This window comes from Haemaphysalis longicornis, unplaced genomic scaffold, assembly GCF_048455015.1.
Source record: "Haemaphysalis longicornis isolate Haplotype H1 unplaced genomic scaffold, Haemaphysalis longicornis Haplotype H1 scaffold_2, whole genome shotgun sequence".
NCBI classification, from domain to species: Eukaryota; Metazoa; Arthropoda; class Arachnida; order Ixodida; family Ixodidae; genus Haemaphysalis; species Haemaphysalis longicornis.
This window is the reverse complement of record NW_027526295.1, coordinates 249,590,687-249,611,015: the sequence shown is the minus strand read 5'-3', so window position 1 is coordinate 249,611,015 and position 20,329 is coordinate 249,590,687.

Genomic DNA, 20,329 nt, shown 5'->3' with positions numbered 1-20,329 from the left:
CCTCTTGCCTCCCCTGCGGGCGTTTTGTTTTGATGAAATAAGAGACTTGACAATTATTTTATGAAGTCGGCTTGTCTCAGCAGCGTAGAGAAGCTTATTTAACTGAAGCAAATGTGTGCCAGCGATCAACGAAAGCTTGACCATGTTTCAAGCGTGGAGCGAGCATACGGAGTGGTACGCAGTACTTTCTCGAAGGTTATTTATAGAGTTATTATAAATAGTTATTTGGGGTGATGAGAACAAGTTTGCAGTTGGCGTGCCATATGTTGTTGCAACGGTCACCTACCAGGCCCCATCGCGCAAGAAACTAACATCCAGGGCACTGCAACGTGAATTGAAATTATAAGCATATATATGAAATTTTTTACCGCACTGAAATATTTTCTGCTTGTGTCAGGCCCACGCTTTGAGATCCTACGTTTGTTAATAGAACTACTGCGTATATTAAAAAAAACAGTTTACTGCCGTTCTTCTGTGTGAAAGCTGACCAGCGGCCGGACCAGCAGGGTGCAATTGAAGAAGTGCATGAAACAAACATTGTTTGCAATTTGTGATTGAACGTATACGGTATACTCCTTAGTTAATTTGTTTAATGAAACTGGACAACCATATGAAGCTGTTTGTTTCCCTCACGTAAATGTATTGACAGCAGAAGGGAATTCCTACTTCAGCTGTGAACTACTTAACGGTGAAAAGCAGATAAATCCTGTGATCCAGGTGAGATAAATCCAGGTGTGATCAAGGAAGCCGTACGGGTTCCGAAACGTCTCTGTTTTAGATGCAGAGCATCTGATTCACTCGCCTTGTCCCTCCGGCGTCGTCGTCGTTGTCGGCGTTGTCCACCCCTCTGCCATTCTCCTCGCCGCGCGAGCTGCGCTCTCCGCCGCTCACCCCCTCTCATCTCCGATAACGAACACTCTCTCGCGAGGGGCATTGGATTGGATTTGATTTGATTGGATTGGCTTGGCTTGGATACGGTTGGATTGGATTTGGATTGGATTGGATTGGATTAAAGTGGATTGTGTTGGATTGTGTTGCGTCATAGCCGCGGCAGAAGCGCTGGGGCCGGCGCATGTGCAGTACTCTCTCTTCCGCGGTTTCCTCTCCTTCGGGCGCGCTGCGCATATAACCGGTGTGCCGTTCACCGGCGAAGCAACATCCACGCTTGGCTCAAACACCTAGAGTCCACGCCGCTTTACAAGTACGCCAACGTCGTCATCGACTGGGACCGGCTTACGCAGTCCCCTCAACGTTATGCGCGCTATAAAACGCGTTCCCTTCGCCGCTCCGCCTATGCGTCGCATCTACACAGGGGTTCCCGCGAGGGCAGGTGGGAGTTTTTTTTCACCTTGACTTGGTCAGTGACCGCATTTCGTTCTCATCATGACACCTGACCAGACGAACTTTCGTCGAACTCTTGACTACAAATCCTGGCGTAATGTTCGAGCCGTTTGCGCTAATAACTGTCATATTTGTTTCGCGATAGTTTTGATAAAACAAAAGTTACAGCCGTTTTTTGTATCCATATGTATACGCTCTCCACAGGGCCATGTAGAGCAGACGGGACTTTTGTAACATTTATAACGTCACTGTAAACTAATTATGACAATTAAATGAAGCACAGCGTAATGATGGAACCGCCCTGGCGACCAATTTCTTTATGATTTTTTAGGACCGAGATGACATCGACATATACAGAGCAAACGCCAGAAAGTTGGCTTTGCCGCAAGATACATGCTGTCAACGCGACTTTTTCTACGCACCCTGTCGACGTTCGCAGATGTAACCTGTAACTCTTCCCCTTAAAAACGTACACAGCGACACTTTGCTTACTTGCAGGAATGCGAATGCATTTTATTTTAAGCTGTGCGATCCTCAATGTAGGTCCGTCGCGGTTGTGTCACCTTCTATTTCGACAATGTCATAGTCATCAGAGGAAGTCATCTGATGTCATAGTCATCTGATGTCATAGTCATCAGAGGAAGCGTCGATTAGGAATCGTTCTAGCGGCAGCGAGAACTTGCGTCTTTGTAGGCCTTGCGTCATTTTTTGTTTGTTTGCATCTTCTTGCGAGCCCCCCCCCCCCCCCCCCCCACCTCTTGTGGTCGCCCACGTTTCACAGCTCCCGCTGAGATCTGTGGACCTGAGTACCGGTCTATAAGGCCACAGCGCATTCACTGGCCATTTTGCAGGCGTATAGCGTGTTTGACAGCTGGCAATCCGTCGGCTCCGAATTTCATTTCCTGATCCAAATACGCCGTATTTTCTTCCATTTTATTTTCTTTGCGCGGCCTGCAATTTTTGGAACCATATCTCGCTCGCACTGACCCCCAACTCCATATTTTTCGTACTTGAGTATTTAATGCTACCGCAGTGATTAGGTAAAAAGCCATATGCGGCCCCTGGACTCGCTTGTGGGCTGTGGTAGGTAACTATTTAGAAATTGCTAACATTCAAACCAAACATATAAAAGCTAAGTTACTTCTCAGATGGGACCTGAAATCAGTAACGATGTTCGTGTATTTTAGGTATTCATACCACTCACAGTGCTTATTGCGCTTCCCAGTAGGCAGCGAGATACCTTTAAGAACGGAATAAAAACAGAGTGCATCTAAGTTAAACTTATTTTTTGTTTGATGCCGCTGAAAACGAAAACGTAATAGCGCAACGCAGATGTCTCAAGTTAATAGCCTTGGCTGTACAGAACTGAATTAAGACCGTACGCCAGCATAAGAAATAACAATGTCTCAAGTTAATAGCCTTGGCTGTACAGAACTGAATTAAGACCGTACGCCAGCATAAGAAATAACAATACCTGTTTATGATTTGAACATCATTTAAACGCGGGAAGTTTCGCTACCGCGGTATTATCGGAAAGGCATAGTCGGTTCCGTGGAGCGTAGTGCGGGACAGCGCATGTGAAATAAAACCGTCTTGTCGCCACCGTAGCTGACATAAAGGCATCACCAGGTGCTGTAATATTACTTTCCATTCCTAAAAGCAGCTATGGCCGTTTATTTTTGCCCTACGGAGCGCAAAAGCTGTCAATAGCCATTTCGCGGACCGGCGCAGCACGGACGGCTGTTGCTTTCAGCCATCGGCTCCGCGCGCCGCGGTGCGGCGGAAAGCTCCGAAACGGCCCCTTCGAAATTACGCTCTCTCCGGCCGAATGGGACGGCCGGAGCAACGACGCGCCGCCGGCAGCCGATCGCGGAGGCCGTGGTGGGTACCAATGATTTCCCTACACCCCCCCTAGGGGGTGTGTAGACCCCCCCTAGTTTTTCTGGACACCCCCCCTTGAATCCCCAAATGTCACTCTTGTCAGTCCTTGTATGGACCTTTTTCAGTATCGATCTGCGCATGCGCTGGCTGCCCGTCTGCTATTCTTGGCAGTAGCCTCTTGAACTTGGCAGTTCTTGGCAGTCTATAGCCTCTTGGCAGTAGCCTTTGACTTGAACTAAGTGCAGTAAACACACATATAATTTACCTTCTTCATTGATTCGATGCCGTTCTTTGTTTACAACCGTAATCTTTGCAGAAGCTCTTTCAGCATGTACATTTAAAATGGGCAATTTGGCGAGGCGAAGCGCTACGGAAGCTAATCCTGGCGTTTTAATAAATCGGGAGCGTACAATCGGTGCCTGATTTATAAGTGCTGCATAATTCGTGTACTACCTAAACATTGTTTCAAGAACTCAAATTTCGTCACTGGCCTTGGTAACAAGTTCGAAAATGTCCTTATACGTTGAAAAATGGCGAGAAATTAAAAAAAACTGAATACGGACCTTTCATGGTAAAAAATGAATTTCTCTAAATTTGTTTTTTTCTTAGATTGAATAGAAAGCACCGCCTCTCAGGTATATATATATATATATATATATATATAGAAAATGAAAAACGTACGTCACGGGGATGAGCGTTTGGTTAACAGACGTCTTATTTAACTAGTGGGATAAAAAAACAGCTTTTCTAGTTTATGAACCCCCCCCCCCCCCCCCCAGAGCCATTGAGACACCCCCCCTTGATTCGATGCCTGGGGAAACCCCTGGTGGGTACAACAGTGAAATTCTAGTTCACGTGGACATGAAGGAAAGAGTATTTTATGCTGATGATGTAAAAAGTTATCTGAGGGGTCAGTCACGCTTACTGGCGTGCTTAGGACACGCTAGCATTGTTAGCCGAATAAACGAAACAATGCCTGCAACGGGCGTCCGAAGGTCCGCAAGGAGCACGCACACACAACAGACTCTGGAACAATTTTAAAAGATTTATTCTCACTGACGCCGTTGTACGCCAACACGCCTTGCAGAAAATCCAACTTTCTCTGACGATGATGATGAATGATCGTGGGTGTAGTAAAAGAAAAAAATGCATCATACCTACAGGGTCCGATTGCGTTATGAAGCCGGCGTCTCCGATTGCTCCATTTCGACATTTTTTTATTGCCTGGTTTGGGCCATACATACATACAAAACATCAACAAAATTACACCACGTGTAAAGGCATTAGCACATATCTTGCGAGTGCGTCAGGTTTAAAAAGGCGGCAGCCTAGCCACACTCTCCAGCAAAGTTATGTAACGGACATTCTCGAAAAATGTTCTCTCCCTGGCCTCACATCTAGATCACTGTACCGACGGGCCATGCGAGCCCTCCATATACCGCGTAGGGCCAGTAACCTTGTGAAGTCGTAAGGAACACCACCTTCACTTTCCACGGCGAAAAACCTAATTCCATAACTAACCACAAAAAAGTATTTCTCTAATTAAGGTACGCTGTAACACGACCCATAACAAGACGCCGTCCCAGTAATCTGAGAACAAGTGTTCGATGGTCTCTGGCTTTTTGCGGGGGAAGTCGTCAGAGCCCCAAGGCGCATATAAACCTCTTTCAATCGTCCATGTTTTTACTGGTATCACGCCCACAAGAAAACAAATTTAACATAGCCAGGAGCTGGAATTCGTTTCACGCGCCTAAGAACATCTTTTCCCGGCCACACACGGTATAAGGACCTGTACAGTGGAATAAGACCATATCCACGAGATCCTTGTCGCCAAGCAGCAGATACCGATTAGCGCCGTACACCCCAAACCATATAGTCTGACCCAAAGGAAGTTCAGATTATATGGTTTGTTTTGTTTGTAAATAACACAAGCGAAAGCTATTTTCTGGTTTTTGGCAATTTGTAGAAAACCGCTCTACCGAAGGAAACTTTCCCCTGCGCGGAAATGAGAGTTAATGCGTTGGAAGGGACACAACTTCGTTATATAAAAAAAAAAGAAATCAAAGCGGGAAACCTCCTTGCAATGACCCTAAATTTCGATCAACAGTTGGGAATCAGAAATATTGGCTGGGGGAGATCAAGGTGTGACGGGAAGCCAACAGAGAGAGACAGAGAGAGGGTGCAAAACATTTTTGTTGAGCAGCGTATTGTGCGAGTGGAGCCTCCTTACAGGGAGTCGTGCACCATATACCGGCTGCTACCGCTCTCTCAACCACAGGAGTTCCACACCCTGGTCGACGAAACTAGGTGGGCCATCATTGCCCTCTAGGGAGGAATGGGCCAAACGCTTCCGATGATCGGGAGGAGCCGTCGTCCTCTTGTGGGCACAAATAGTATAATTAATAATTTGTAATGAACATTCTGAAAAAGACTGAAGGAATGAGTATGGCCGATCAATAGAGCGCCAATTACTCCTCGTGGATATTCAGCATGTGTTGAACCCTGAAGACGACGACAAAGACGAAGCATGAGTCGACCTTATCACAGTTGGCACAGTGTTAGACAGATCTCGCTTGGCCCACGCAATGCCCGCTTCGCCTTCCCTCAGACCTGTACCTAACGGTCACATAAACGTCACTTCAAATTAATTAATTAACAATTTAATTAATCAATCAACCATATTTGTGATAGTGGTTGATTTTGGTTTTTATGTGTAGCCAGGTGCAGTCGTAAGCGCAACAAAAAAAAATAATGACTCCTCGTAGTGTAAATCCGAGCACGGGATACAGGACGCTATGCATTTGTAGTGAGTACGTGCGCTCACTAAAATGTGACATGAAATTTTGTTTTTGTGCTGTCCATATCGTGGCAGTTTGGTTCATTTTTCGTTTATGTATACCCGTGCTTAAAAAATGTCTTCAACGTCCGCCATGTGAGGTTTTACCGTATTTTGCCGTCTGCATTCTACCCACGGCAGCCTGCAGTGTGTAGGCAGCGCGTGTGTTTTTGTGGCCGTGTGCCAGGCGCTAACGCGCTAAGGGGCCGGAGCGGTGGCGCATAGTTCGAATTATCCGTGCCCCAACACGCGGGTTCGAATTAACGGGCTTCTTTATGCATAGACTTCCATGAAGACTTCGCCGGACTAAATCGTACCGTTCGAATTATCCATAAATTCGAATTATTGAAGTTCTAGTTAACGAGCTTCCACTGTATAACGTTGTCATCTGGCAGCAGAAGCTTGGCGTTACATGGCATGCTATCACGCCAAACGTTAAGGTAATCCTAAACATTGGATGCTAGGCCTAACGACACGCTTCGAGGTCGAACATCCTCCACTGGTACCCATTGTAAAACGTATTACACTTCAACCTGCAGGTACCGGGTTAGCGTCGCAAGACCCAAAAGAGCAAAACAAGGCCTAAGCTCCTAAGTTCTGGCGCGTACCCGACAGTTGCTGCTGTTAGTCTAGCAACCGCGGGGGACTCACAAGTACGAACCGGATCGTCGAAGAAGCGTGACAGGATAGCGGCTTGCAGAAGAGGAGCCTGCGGCGGTGGTATGCGCCAAACCAGAGTCCTTCAATGCCAAACTTAAACTGCTTAACCCATAGCGAGAAGGGAACACCACGTTACGGCACACTGGGGTGCGGAAACATGACGACTCGAGAGGGCGGAACACATGAGCGGGAAATGCGCCTGCGCACGTGTCTGCCGCTTCGGAAACTGGTTTGGTGGCCGGAACGCCCCTCGTCGGAGAGCCGCTACGACTGGAAACCACGCGCGAACGTGCTAGTTTAGCGTAGCTGGTAGCGTACGCTACGCTAGCGCCGGCGGGTGCCGGGAAACCAGCTGGATGGTGGCCGAAGCCAGTGGCAGCACGGGGCGCGGAAACGTCATTGATGACGTTGCGGGTGGAAACCGTGAGGGGGAGGCGTGGAGCATCCCTTGTCCCGATGACGCGCTGCAGGCGCATGCATGCACAGCATGTGTCCCGACTCCCGAACTCTCTGCTCACCGGAAGCCGGATCGCTTCGCCGTACATGTTCGTCCTCCAGACAAGTCCGACAACGCACTGCTGACTTTCCGAGGCGCTACCTTTTTATATCATTCACTCCACCGGCCAAGAAGGCCTCGACATGAAGTTTTCAAACCACGGTCACCCACACATTAGCGAAACAACTCCCGCTGAGACAAGAGCAACGTGGGGTTCCTCCCGAGGCGTTCCTGCGCGCTGCGCAAAATGAAAGGAGGGTCTGCAGGGGTTCCGACGTTCCTGAGGCGATAATGGGTCCCCCATTGCAATAGCTTGTTGGAACACGCAACTGTATTTCGAAGCGCTAATTTATACACAACACTAAAAAATTCTCAGCAAAGCAGACAACTTTGCGCCAAAGCAAAGCGTTAATCAATACTGATTGGCGCTTCAAGCGGTACTGATCACTAGTACAATATGCTACGGGAGTGTGGTGGCGAGGTTTGATGCCCGCTTCCCCCAAAATATCTGCTGCACTTCTGTTCCTATCGTTGAAGCGTCACACAGCCTAATATATAACAAAAAGTAGGATGAACAGGCTCATGTGCACGTCTTGGGCAACCCCAGGTCCGTTGTGCAAAAACAGATGATAGGGTCCGCTTAGCTAAAATCCCATTACTTTGCAGTAAAGGTTCTGGCAGCAGTAGCACCACTTCCCAATTGTTCCCCACGTGCTCCATCTTTGCAACACGCTGCGATACCTTCAGGTCCGCGTGAAGGTATCGCAGCGGGAAAGTATCGCAGGTATCGAAACTTGGGGCATAGCACTGGGGTGGCCAGGTCCTCGTCACAGCCGGTGTGAGGGCCACACAAGCGGGAGAACCTGCCAGGGAGACAGTGATTTCCCTACACCCCCCCCCCCCTAGGGGGTGTGTAGACCCCCCTAGTTTTTCTGGGCACCCCCCCTTGAATCCCCAAATTTCACTCTTGTCAGTCCTTGTATGGACCTTCTATCTATCTGCGTATCTATCTGCGCATGCGCGGGCTGCCCGACTGCTATTCTTAGAAGCCTTTGACTTGAACTAAGTGCAGTAAACACACATATAATTTACTTTCTTCATTGATTCGATGCCGTTCTTTGTTTACAAACGTAATCTTTGCAGAAGCTCTTTCAGCATGTACATTTAAAATGGGAAATTTGGCGAGGCGAAGCGCTACGGAAGCTAATCCTGGCGTTTTAATAAATCGGGAGCGTACAATTGGTGCCTGATTTATAAGTGCTGTATAATTCATGTACTACCTATACATTGTTTCAAGAACTCAAATTTCGTCACTGGCCCTGGTAACAAGTTCGAAAATATCCTTATACGTTGAAAAATGGCGAGAAATTAAAAAAAAAAACTGAATAGGGATCTTTCATGGTAAAAAATGAAGTTCTCTAAATTTGTTTTTTTTCTTAGATTGAATAGAAAGCACCGCCTCTCAGGTGTGTGTATATATATATATATATATATATATATATATATATATATATATATATATATATATATATATATATATATATATATATATATATATATATATATATATATATATATATATATATATATATATATATATATATATATATATATATATATATATATATATATTTAGATTGAATAGAAAGCACCGCCTCTCAGGTGTGTGTATATATATATCCTCCATGATATATAATGAAAAACGTACGTCACGGGGATGAGCGCTTGGTTAACAGACGTCTATTATTTAACTAGTGGGATAAAAAAACAGCTTTTCTAGTTTATGAACCCCCCCCCCCTCCCCCAGAGCAATTGAGACACCCCCCCTTGATTCGATGCCTGGGGAAACCCCTGCAGGGAGATCCGTAGCGCACGGCGGTATGAGTGCGCGCGCGGTGCGCCGGAGTCGTTCTTTTCCACTGGCGATGCGAATAGCCGCTGAGGAAGGTGTCAGCAGAGCGGGATATTGCACACGCGCAGTGTGCGCACCAGCATCTGCAGCCTGCAACGCAACAGCCACGGGTCTGTTGCGTGGACGCTATGACACGCGAATACGGCAGGGGTAAATGTCCGCTATGTCCTTTGTTGCCTAAGTTCGTTTGACGTAAGTGTTTTTCGAAGCTCTCGGGCAGCAGCGGATGAATCGGTGTAGACGGAAAACTCGGTTGAAGCCGGGGTGGGAAGTACAGTTGTGTGCAGCAGAGCGTGCCGCACTGCGAGGAGCTCTGCTTGTGTGTTTGACCACTTTTCCGCCGTGACTTAGGTGCACGTAATCGCGTCGGGAGCCATGTTCGGGCAAACTGCAGCGGCATGGAACGGAGTATCTAATGCGCTAGCGTCGGCAAACATCAAGTGGCAACAGTGTCCATAGAAAGCGGATCCGGAGCCCCAACCGTTCCGGGGTGAATGCGAGAAACAGGTCCCGCGTCTCTTGTTGAACTTGCATGGTGGTCTTATGGTGGTGTTAGATGACTGCGGGACTGGTGAACTGGTCAAGTAGGCTGCAAGAGCAGCGTCATCTGGGTTGAGGGCTTACTTTTGGGGGTGGGCTTGACGACGCTGATGAACTAATTCAGCTAATGTGTTCAGCTGTGCTTCCTGATTATTGGGATGGGGTGAGGGCTGGTATAGGCCGGTTATTCATCGCATAGCCGATTTGTTGATGGACTCGAGTAGCGCCCATTCTGACTTTGTGAGACAGTTGAATTGAGCCTGATACACAATGCGGGGCTGAAGAATGGCTCGAACCAGCATGCGGATCACCTTGGATGCTGCACCACCGGCTTTTTAAGAAACTCGACGACACGGGCAGTGCAGCGATTGGGAAGCTTTATGCTTGGCAGAACGAATCCGAAGTGTCGCAGAACCGGAAGCTGTGATATGAAACCCCAAAGCCCTCATAGTAGACGCTGTTTGTATAGGCGTGACTTGAACAGAATGGCGGATAGCGGTAGTTGGTGTTTAACTTTGACCTGCATGCATGGTAACAGTGCAAAAAGGGAGACGAAGGATGAAAATCAGCACGTACTGTTGCTAGCGGGACGAACGCCTTCTTCCCGTGTGCTTTTTCTCGTTCGTTGTCTTTTTTTTATCTTCCTTATGGGCGAACTCCGCTGCTCTAGCCCGGGAGATCAGGCGTTTTTGAATCTCTAGATGAGAGCTGGTCATCCAGCACTCCCACCCCTCCGGGGTGAAAGAGGGGAAATTCGGCTGGTGGTGCATGCTCATGCGGGATGGTAGGACGCATTGGGAGTATGGCGATTCGGGCCGTTATAACAGGGTGTTGTGGGAGGTATGTGATGAAGGATAGGGGATAGGGGTTGTGAAGCATGTTTGGGCCTGGAATCTGCGCCTAGTCGGGCGTCGCGGAAGCTGAGGGACGGGTGAGGGGACGGGTAATGGCGGTGGCTCGGACGATAGGGGTGGATGATATCGGTGCGGCGAGTGGGAATGGGATCTATAGATTGGAAGGGGTGCTGCAAGTCGTGTGTCCTCGACGGGAATGCCTGGAGTAGGATATCGCGTTCAGCGGCGTGAGTGGTCTCATTCCCTTGAAGCGAGGCATGATCTGCCATGGGGTCCACACTACATGGGTGTCATGTGGGGCAGAGTATACTGATCTCTAGATCGTCTGGAGAAGCTTGAGGGGAGGGGGGCAAGCTAAGGCTTGCAGCGAGCCGGTCAGAATGGCTGCATATACCCGGTGGGGGTTGTGTGTGGCGGTGAGGGCCGTTTATTCGTCGGTAGTTGTGTTGGTGGGCGATGGTGGTGGATGTCAGGATGTATGGAGCATTGTGTATTGAGGACAACCATTTCGTGGGCTCGTCGGTGCAAGTATAGGTAGCTAGGTCAGTGTATCTGATGTCGGGGATGTTCGGGTATAGTTTCTCTAGAGGGCGAACGCGCGCTTGTGTAGGACCGAAGTTGTTTGTAGCGGGTGCGTATGTCGCGGAATAAATGAGACTGAGTGCGTATTCGTAGAGAAATGCGTTATGGTGCGTTGAATAAAGTATGAACGGAACGGCACTGGGCGTATATTTTTTTTTAGGGGCGAAGCTTCTTAGGGACTCGGCCTTTCGGCGTCTCCTGTTGTCGTCGTCGATTCATTTAGTCGCGGTACTAAAACACTGGGACACTCATTTTCCAAAGCTTCGCGCTAGAACGTTTCATCTCCGTGGGCAGAAACGCGTACTAACAGCACACACCGGGACACTCGTTTTCCAACGCCTCGCGCTAGAACGCTTCGTGCTTCAAAGACACGACACTTTAACAGTAAAGCTGTACACCTCTACCTCTTAATGGTTTCATCTCCGTGGGCAAAAATGCCAAAGCGCCAAGAATACACTTACACACTGCATGCTTCGTTCCTCCTCAGGTTTGACGCTAGTGGAGATGGCCCGGTTTTTTTTATATTCTTGCGCCAGTGCGCCAAGGCCTACCGGCTGTCCCTGGGCTCAATAATAAACTCGTAATTCATTGATTGACTGATTGGTTGATTGATTGATGCCAGCTGCACTTCTATTAATAAATCTGTAGTTGGTGGCAGTTATAGACTGCGGGAACACGTTAGCTTTCTAACAGAGAGTCACATTGAAAGAGGAGAAAAGCTCGGCCCCGTGCCCAGACTCAAAAAAAAAAACAAAAAAACAATAAGGATGAAAGGACACATTGATGTCCATTTCATTTTGGGTTTTTACATTGTCCGGGACGCAGGTCGGATGCACTTAGGCCGAAGTCCTAAGAAGACAAGACAGAGGGGCGACGAGGGCAGGAGCGATTACAAGAACGCGGGCTTTTTAAACGCTATATACGAACTCCCGCAGGCCTTTCAAATGGGCGCAGCACGAAAAGGCGCAGGGTTCGGCTGCCACCCGCACCCCCGCTCGGATAGCAAATGTACACACGCACATTGTTATAAACCAAACGGGAGCGCGCACACGCTCCCAACAAAAGACGCGGGTTCCGGCGACCATTTTAACAAGCAGCCCACACTCGAATGATCATCGCCTAAGGGCCGCATCAAAGTAAACACATCGTGCGTAGCTGCGGCGCTTGTGCAGATACGTGGTCGTGTACCTATACCCCGAAGATACACACACGTGCGGCCACAACACAAGCTAAATAAAAGCGGGTCGGCTGTCTCCATGCAGAGGGTCGACTTCCGGTGTCTTGGCCTTCCTTCCGGCGCTTGATTGGGGAGAGGAGTCTGCAAAAAAAGGGACGGTACAGTCACGCCGCCGTGTTTTCTTTGTATTGTCTCTTTCCCTCGTCTCTACGTTCCTGCTTTTCTTTTTTTCCCGTCCCTCGGTCCTTCGGCAACTTCCTTCCGAGGCAGCGGAAGAGCGGTGCATCGTGTGTCCCATAATGATGATCCCGCCCCCGTTGAACACTCCGGATGTGCGCATCGTGAATGTCACCGTGCACGGGGGCCGGTTTGTTTTCCTTGTGGATCGACGAAAGGAACGCCACAGCCCTGATCCCCGGGCCGGCTCGCACGCAGTCCGTGGGGAAGGGCTCTCTCCGTCAAGCGCGCACGCCCGCATGCAACCGTTCAGCGACCGGCCGTGGCACGCTTTCCTTTCTACATCACCCACCCGTGAGAGGGCGTGCTCTGGTGGGAAGCCCGCTTGCAGGAGCGGCAGCGGTCGAGCGTCTGTAACAAAATCCTGGCACGCGCCGTTTAAGTGCAGCGTTAGCGCTTAACTTGCCCCATAAGCCACTTACTTCACGCCCGAATGGGTCGTTTGTTCCATAACGCAGAGAATAAAATACAAACACAAGTAGTATGTAAAAAATAAAGTACTCGAGGAATTACCCCTCGAATAGGGCTATAGGGCACCTACTCGCGTATGAATGTCTGTCACGATCCTTCGCGGGCATCTGGCATGTTTTTCCCCCATACTGCATGCTCCCTGGGCTACTGCGGCTCATTTATTTAATCACAGTTTCAAACAGCACGTGTGCGGTCTGCCATACACTGCAGTTTCGTTGTCTGATATCCGTAACTTGATATAACTGTGGCGGAGAAAGTTAAGACGTGCCTTAAGGGTAGCGTGCTTTAGTGCATTCGTTGATTACTCCATTGCTAAGGTATGCGGTGACCGCGTCGGTTGACACCAGAAACTACAAAGAAAAATTTGACATCCGCCTGAAACGCAGCCGTACGACTACAAAGGAAAGCTATGCAGCTTTCTCGGAAACTTCGCGGTTGAAGAAAACTTCGTCCGGATCTTACTATACCTTGAGGATTTCCCCTAAATCTAGTCGATCGATACCAGAAACACAGCGGAGGTCTATCATGCGGCGGCTAGGAGATGGCGTGAGAGTGAGTGAGTGAGTGAGTGAGTGAGTGAGTGAGTGAGTGAGTGAGTGAGTGAGTGAGTGAGTGAGTGAGTGAGTGAGTGAGTGAGTGAGTGAGTGAGTGAGTGTGAGTGAGTGAGTGAGTGAGTGAGTGAGTGAGTGTGAGTGAGTGAGTTAATTAGTTAGTTAGTTAGTTAGTTAGTTAGTTAGTTAGTTAGTTAGTTAGTTGGTTCCTGCTTTTACCCATCCGAGTATGTGGAAAATATAGCCCCTCATTTTATCTGCTTTAGTTTTTCGCCTGGCACTCGTACTGCTGCCGGCTAATACTCGCGGCGTCCAGAAACCAAGTTTTGCCGTTGAACTGCAAAATCCAGCGGTGTGAAGTCAGTTATTTTTGGTGTCCTTCAACTAGCCATGGCAGCCCTGTTTGTCCAAGGAGCTTTGCTGCTGGTCCCGGAATCGTCGGTGAGATTCCCGGCCATGCTCGCTCGTACCATCTTGATTGATAAGAAAAGTAGAAATGCCCACGTATGCGCCATTTCAGAGCACTTCCTGCACAGACGCCTTTAGCTTAACCTAGACCAGTGTTTCTCCCCCATTGGGATGCCGGGAACGCCGTTTGGGCTTGCGACAGAGATGGGAGACACCACGATGAACTATGTTGGTGCGTATGATAATGTCAAGCAATTCGCGCTTAGAGCTAAACGCCACCCAAAAACCCGGGCCATCTCCACTAACGTAAATCCTGTGGACGGGCGAAGCATGCTGTGTATTAGTGTATTCTTGGCGCCTTGGCGTTTTTGCCCACGGAGATAAAATGTTCTAGCCTGAGGCGTTGGAATACGATTGTCCCGGTGCTTTAGTAGCATGACTACATGAAACGAAGACGATGACAGGAAACGCTGAGGTCGTGGTCGCAGGTTCGATTCCCGGCCGCGGCGGCCGTTTTTCTGATGGAGGCGAAAAACAAAAACGCCCGTGTGTACGAGATTTCGGCGCACATTAAAGATCCCCAGGTGGTCAAAATTAATCCAGAGCCCTCCACTACGGCGCGCCTCATCGCCTGCGTTGCGTCGGTGCGTTAAACCCTACAATCAATCAAGGAAACGCCGACAGCCCGAGCCTCTACACCTGCAGGTTGCTTCCCTTTTTCTGGCTTTCTTGCAAGACTGGTGTGTTGTGCAAAAAGCCAACGTGAAAGCGTGTGCTACGCGAAGAAATTAAACGCACAGATCACACACAAACGCTATTTGTCTGCATTGCCAATAAGGTTTGGTAAAAAGTAGAAAATAATGAAGGGGGCGGCGTTTAGGGGGTAGATTCGCGGACTCCTGAAATGCCCTCGCGGCCATCTGTGGTCCGCGACACCCTATTTGAGAACTGACCTAGGCCAAGTGCTTGTGACCTTATCTGGCTGCCTTAAGAAGCGTCGTTTCCCCTCCGGTGTTGTTCTTACTCCGTGGCGCCGGGGAAGCTTTCGGAGGAGAGAGTTTCTGAGAGAGAACCACGCTGACGTCTTGCCTTGTCCGCCTCCCGGTACTCGGGACCCCGACGGGCATCGCGGTTCCGGTTGGCGTGCGCGGCCCGACCAACCATCATTGGTGGTCTCGCGCTACCACGTTGGCTCCCATTGCAGCCACTTGCAGAAGAGGAAGCGCATGTGCAACGCGTTCAGGCAGACCCTTCATCGCTAGAGAAAGTAATTGAATGTACACTAACCAGTGGTCTATACAAGCTGGTGTGATAACCTAAACCGACGCCTGTCATAGCTAGTCTTAGGCACCTGTCTCTTCAAGGGGCGATATTAAAGTAGTTACCTCTAATTTATCTCTTCTTGCTCCTCAAGCTGTATTCCCTGTATCTTCGATACCCTTTCTTTCACTTTAAATCCCTCCTTCCCCACTTTCCATGCGTAGGGTAGCCAACTGGACTGTAACCTGGTTGACCTCCCTGCCTTTCATGCACTGTATTATCCTTCCTTCCTTCCTTCCTTCCTTCCTTCCTTCCTTCCTTCCTTTTCAAGGCACCTACTAACTACTAGATAATTTTCACGGAACCAATAAAGTTCAAAATGACTTCCCACAATTCAAGTGACTTGCGTCCTCACGAACGTTGCCCAAACACCGCATAATCTTGAACCGTGACCTTCATTCGATCATTCTTCCCTCCGTGTCCCTCTTCTTCCCCACCAGAGAATTCATGCCCCTCTCACACAATAATGCTATTATCTTTCCCTCCCATCCTCCCTCCCAATCTCCCTCCTTCCCTGCCTCCCTCTTCTCTCTCTCTCTCTCATTCCCTCCCTCTCCCTTTCTCTATATCTCTCGCTCTGTGAGTGGGCTTCACTGTGCAGCACTTGATGTGGGAAAGCCAGCCTACAATAATTAAGCTTACGCCGATCTTTTTAAAATCACCTTCACTTGCAAACACAAATACATTTCTGGGAAGACATTTTGTAAGGGCAATATACGTCATCTTATGTCACAATATGAAGCGCCGGGGGTGAACAGGTGGCCGAAGGAAGAGGGTGTGCAGAACATACGAGGAGTGAATAAGCTTCACTGTGCAACACACAATGTGGGAAAGCCAGCTTACGAAAAGCAAGTTTACACTGATCCAAGGAGGTTAAAAAAAATTGCACTGATCGCGTTAAAGTTGGCTTCACTTCTAAACCTAAATGCACTCGTGGGAAGACAGGCGAAAAATTCACGCATCTCCACGAAGTGAATCATGACGAATTGGCGAAGCACTGGGGATCGTTCTTACCGTAAATCACCCGTGGCATTGCCCACTCGCGCATATAAATGAGCGACAACGCGTGTGTACAGTATATACAATTCCAGTCCAATCCAATCCGATAGAATTCAATTTAATCCCATATAATCCAATCCAATCAAATCCATTTCAATTCAATCCAAATCAAATCCATTCCAAAGCTCCTCGGGCATGCGCAACACTGTTTACATGGAAGCCCCGGACATAGCGAGGTCCTTAGGTGCTTTGCCCCTAAAACCGTCACTGATCTAGTCGTTGTCCGATCAAGAAATTATACCGCCGCTGTAAAGAGCAAATAAAAACACATGCCCGATGTGATGGAATTTGAACCCGGATATTCAGAGTAGGGGCCCGATGCGCTACCAGTAAGATATATATTCACACGTTGTTAGCGGTAGAACAAAAGTTGTCGTTGTTCCGTTCTTTGTGTCACATACCCAATTGGGGGCTGAAGAGGACCCGGGAGCTTTGAGGAGCTAATGTGTCCCTTCACAAAATTTGCATAACTCCGAATTGTAAACGTTGAAATTGTAGAATACTGCGTGCCGCATGCCACCTAAACTTTATGGCATGTGAGGACAACACGTGCACACTAGCCGCGCAGAACCCTGATTTTAGGGAAGCTGTGGCGTGCGTCAGTCCGCTTGCTGATGTACGCTAATCGCGCCATTAAGTAAGACGAAAATAGGATGTGGCAATAAAGAAGATGTTGATAAGCACCGCCAGGCTTTCGCTTTCAGAGCCCGTAAGCAGCCTTAAGTGCCCCGCGGAATGTTTTCGTCGTTTACTATAATTCTCCGATGGTTCGGTGACAGCGCGGCTGCTTTGGGGCTGGGATGTTGTTGTTGTAAACCTTTTATTCACCAAAAAAAGAGGGCACCATAGGCTTGAGAAGGGTAGTGAGTAGGCCGGTGGGGGGATTCAAGTTTTGAGTTCTTCAGTACTGAGCACCTTAAAGGGGCACTGACACAAAAATTTTGCATCTTGTTTTTTTTGTTGCGATAAGTAGCTAGTGACCTACTTATAACCTGTAGAAACCTCATTTGCTTCAGCGTGCGACGGTTGTTTAATTAGAGGCATTTTCAATGCGGCCAGTCGCAGTTTCGGTTTCAGCGAGTGCCGCGAAACGATGGATTTTGTGGATTTTGTGTGAACAAAGCTGACCACGTGACCGTGGGAGGGATATCACAGTTACAGAGCAGAGCCGCCGTAGCACTGTCGAATCCGCATCGACGGCAGTTTCTGCGAATGCCCCCCCGTACTGATCTCGTGAGGCGCCTAATTAAAAAGCGACCGTGGATGTGACGCAGGCGCTGCGAGTGCAAATGCTAACGCGGCTAACGAACGACGCGCGACGCTCGAGACGGTGGGTGGCAAGACGTGCGCTGGGAGCAGCCGGCCGGTCTGCCTACAGGTCCGCCTACAGATGTGTTCGGCTTAGCACTGCGGCGGATGTTCGAGCGCCGCTCTCGTAAGCGGTGCAGATGACAATTTTCAAGGCAACCCGCCATCGCATCATTAACTCCTTTCTCATGTAAGCCACCATGGTCGGGACTTGGGGACAATTTCGTGCAGCGGTAACAAGCTATCACTCGAGCTACCTGCGCCGGCCTGGGCCACTTCGCGGCCGTGGCCGCCGCCTGCACAGCTACCGTGCGGCTAGCTCAGTGAGCTTTTCGTGCCTCCGGCGCGTTTTCGCATCCAATGGTAATAAACAGTAATAGAAACAGAGTGCCTGGAATCGCTGTAGAACTTTGGTCGCGGCCAGCTGCCCGATGAGCCGACGAAATCACGGCGCCTCCGTCGCCAACGATCGGGTCGTTCGTTCTCGAGAGCAGAAGCTCCGCCCTCCGGCCCTCCGATTGGAGCGGCGAGCCGGCAGTGCGGAAGCGGCAAACACAAACTCGTGACGTGTTTGGATGTTGTTTATTTACACTTGCGCGTGGTCCTCTGCTGGCCGCTCGGTTGCGTTTCGCACACTTCAAAATTGATTTTAAATATGTTCTAGGCTGTATTCACCGCTGATATTTTGCAGATGATGTATATATGTTCCCACCAATCTATCTCCGAAGTTATCTCGCCTTCAAAATTTTGTGTCAGTGCCCCTTTAAAGCGAGTAACTGAGAAAGCGGTGGTTGGAATTTCGTTAGGTTGAATTTTTTTCCACATGATGAGGGAACGTGTGGCGGTGTCGCTTGTCCTTGAAGGTCTTCCAACTGATAAGACCCAATCTGCGAAAAAAATAACGATGTAGCGTCATTATCCCCAGTATTAAAACGTTACTGAGACCCCCCTGAGACCCCTCCCGCTCACCTCATCACTCCGCTCCCCTCCTTTCATCGTTTCACCTCGCCATTCACCCCATTTTACTTATCACTTAAACCCTGCCAATACGCTGGTTGGCTAGCGGACTCCCATTTAAAGGGACACTGAAGGGATTTGTAAACATTGCAGGATTACTAGCGCACATTGTAGTCCGGAGTCCATAGGTCATGTTTCGACCATTCTGAGCGCGTTTACGCGAATTTATTTAGTAGAAAAATCAATTCGAAAATGCTGTCCTCCTCTCCAAATCCTCGCCCATTTTCTGTGGCGTTTGCGTGTGACGTCAGGAGGAGATGACTTGGCTTGACTGCGCTACTGCACGGCTCGCCGACCTTCCGGCAGAGTCAGTCGGCCCAGCGTTTGGTCCGCCGGCCGCCGACGGGTCGTCGCAATTCGTTCGCTTAGTTGAAACAAAGCCACGACACGTTTGGGAAAAGAAGAATGTGCCTTTCTTTACTTTGTTAGTTTGTACACTGTATCAAGCTCCAAGTTAAGGTCGCTCCACACAAGCGCTGCACAAGCGCACATGCGACGCTTCGCTGACTGGTACGCTAGTAGAAAAATCTAAGGCCACTTGAAGGCGGGAGAAGAGTCAGCGAAGTCAAAATAGGTACTACGGAAATAAAATCAACTGATACTTTTACCGTATAGCGTAAAACTAGGGAACACGAAACACTTTTTTTGCGCTGGGAGAACAAGCACGGCGTTTTTTTTAAGTTGACTTTTTAGTTTTCGGACGATGTTTTCAATACTGTGTTCACCATTTTTAGGCCGTAACGTTCACTGCTCCACGAGCAAGTTCACAGAACGCGCGCAGGCTGACACTGACGCGCTAGCGAGTTCTTGTTGGCGTGCTGTTGCCATAATCACCGACTGCTTGCGGGCAGGGGGCACAGGCCAGAATCAACAGACCCTTGGCCTGGTGCGAACACGCTTTTTACGATACAGGCATCAGTGTGGCAAGCTCCAAATATGGGGGAAAAGCACATGGCGTTTGAGCGTCTACGGTGACGCGGAGGGCGTTCATCCGCTGCGTAGGCCTCGGCTAGGGATTGCTGCGACTCCAAGCCGTCCTGGGAGGCTTGTCTTAGTCATTTTACAGCCGACAAGATGGCAGAGGCGCGGTACGACGAATACTGAGATATCGAGAATGCCCGTCCAACGATGCCGTCGGATGTCAAGCATGTTGTTTTACAGAACCGAAACCGAAACTTGTTTGAATGTTAACCTTGGACATCGTCCAATCCCAGTGCATCTCCTCCTGTCGTCACAGCCTTTAGTTGGTGCGGCCGCCGCAGACCACGCATGGTAGTTTTTCTTCTTTCGCGCTTTTTAAATAATTACCGACTTATCAACCGGATAAACGAAGAAAAGTGTGTTAATTTGAGCCAGTCTACGCAGTGCAAGCGAAACCGGTAGCTTGACAAATTCACTTCAGTGTCCCTTTAAGTGTTGCAAGCTTGTCACGCTGCCATATATGCCCTTTTTATTTTTTGGTGCAAAATTGCAATTGCAGAGAAGAAAAAGGCAGCCTAGAAAGCCATGCACACACAACACATGCAGAAGCTCAATTCACATTTTTTTTTTCTTGCAATAGAGCTTTGGACGGGAACAGCTTTTGCAAGCACTTGTCGCCAGCTCAGAAGCGCACAAAAGCGTGTAACGCGCGTTGAGTGTTTCTTTCTTGTCGGTAATCCGCGCACAAAAATAACCTT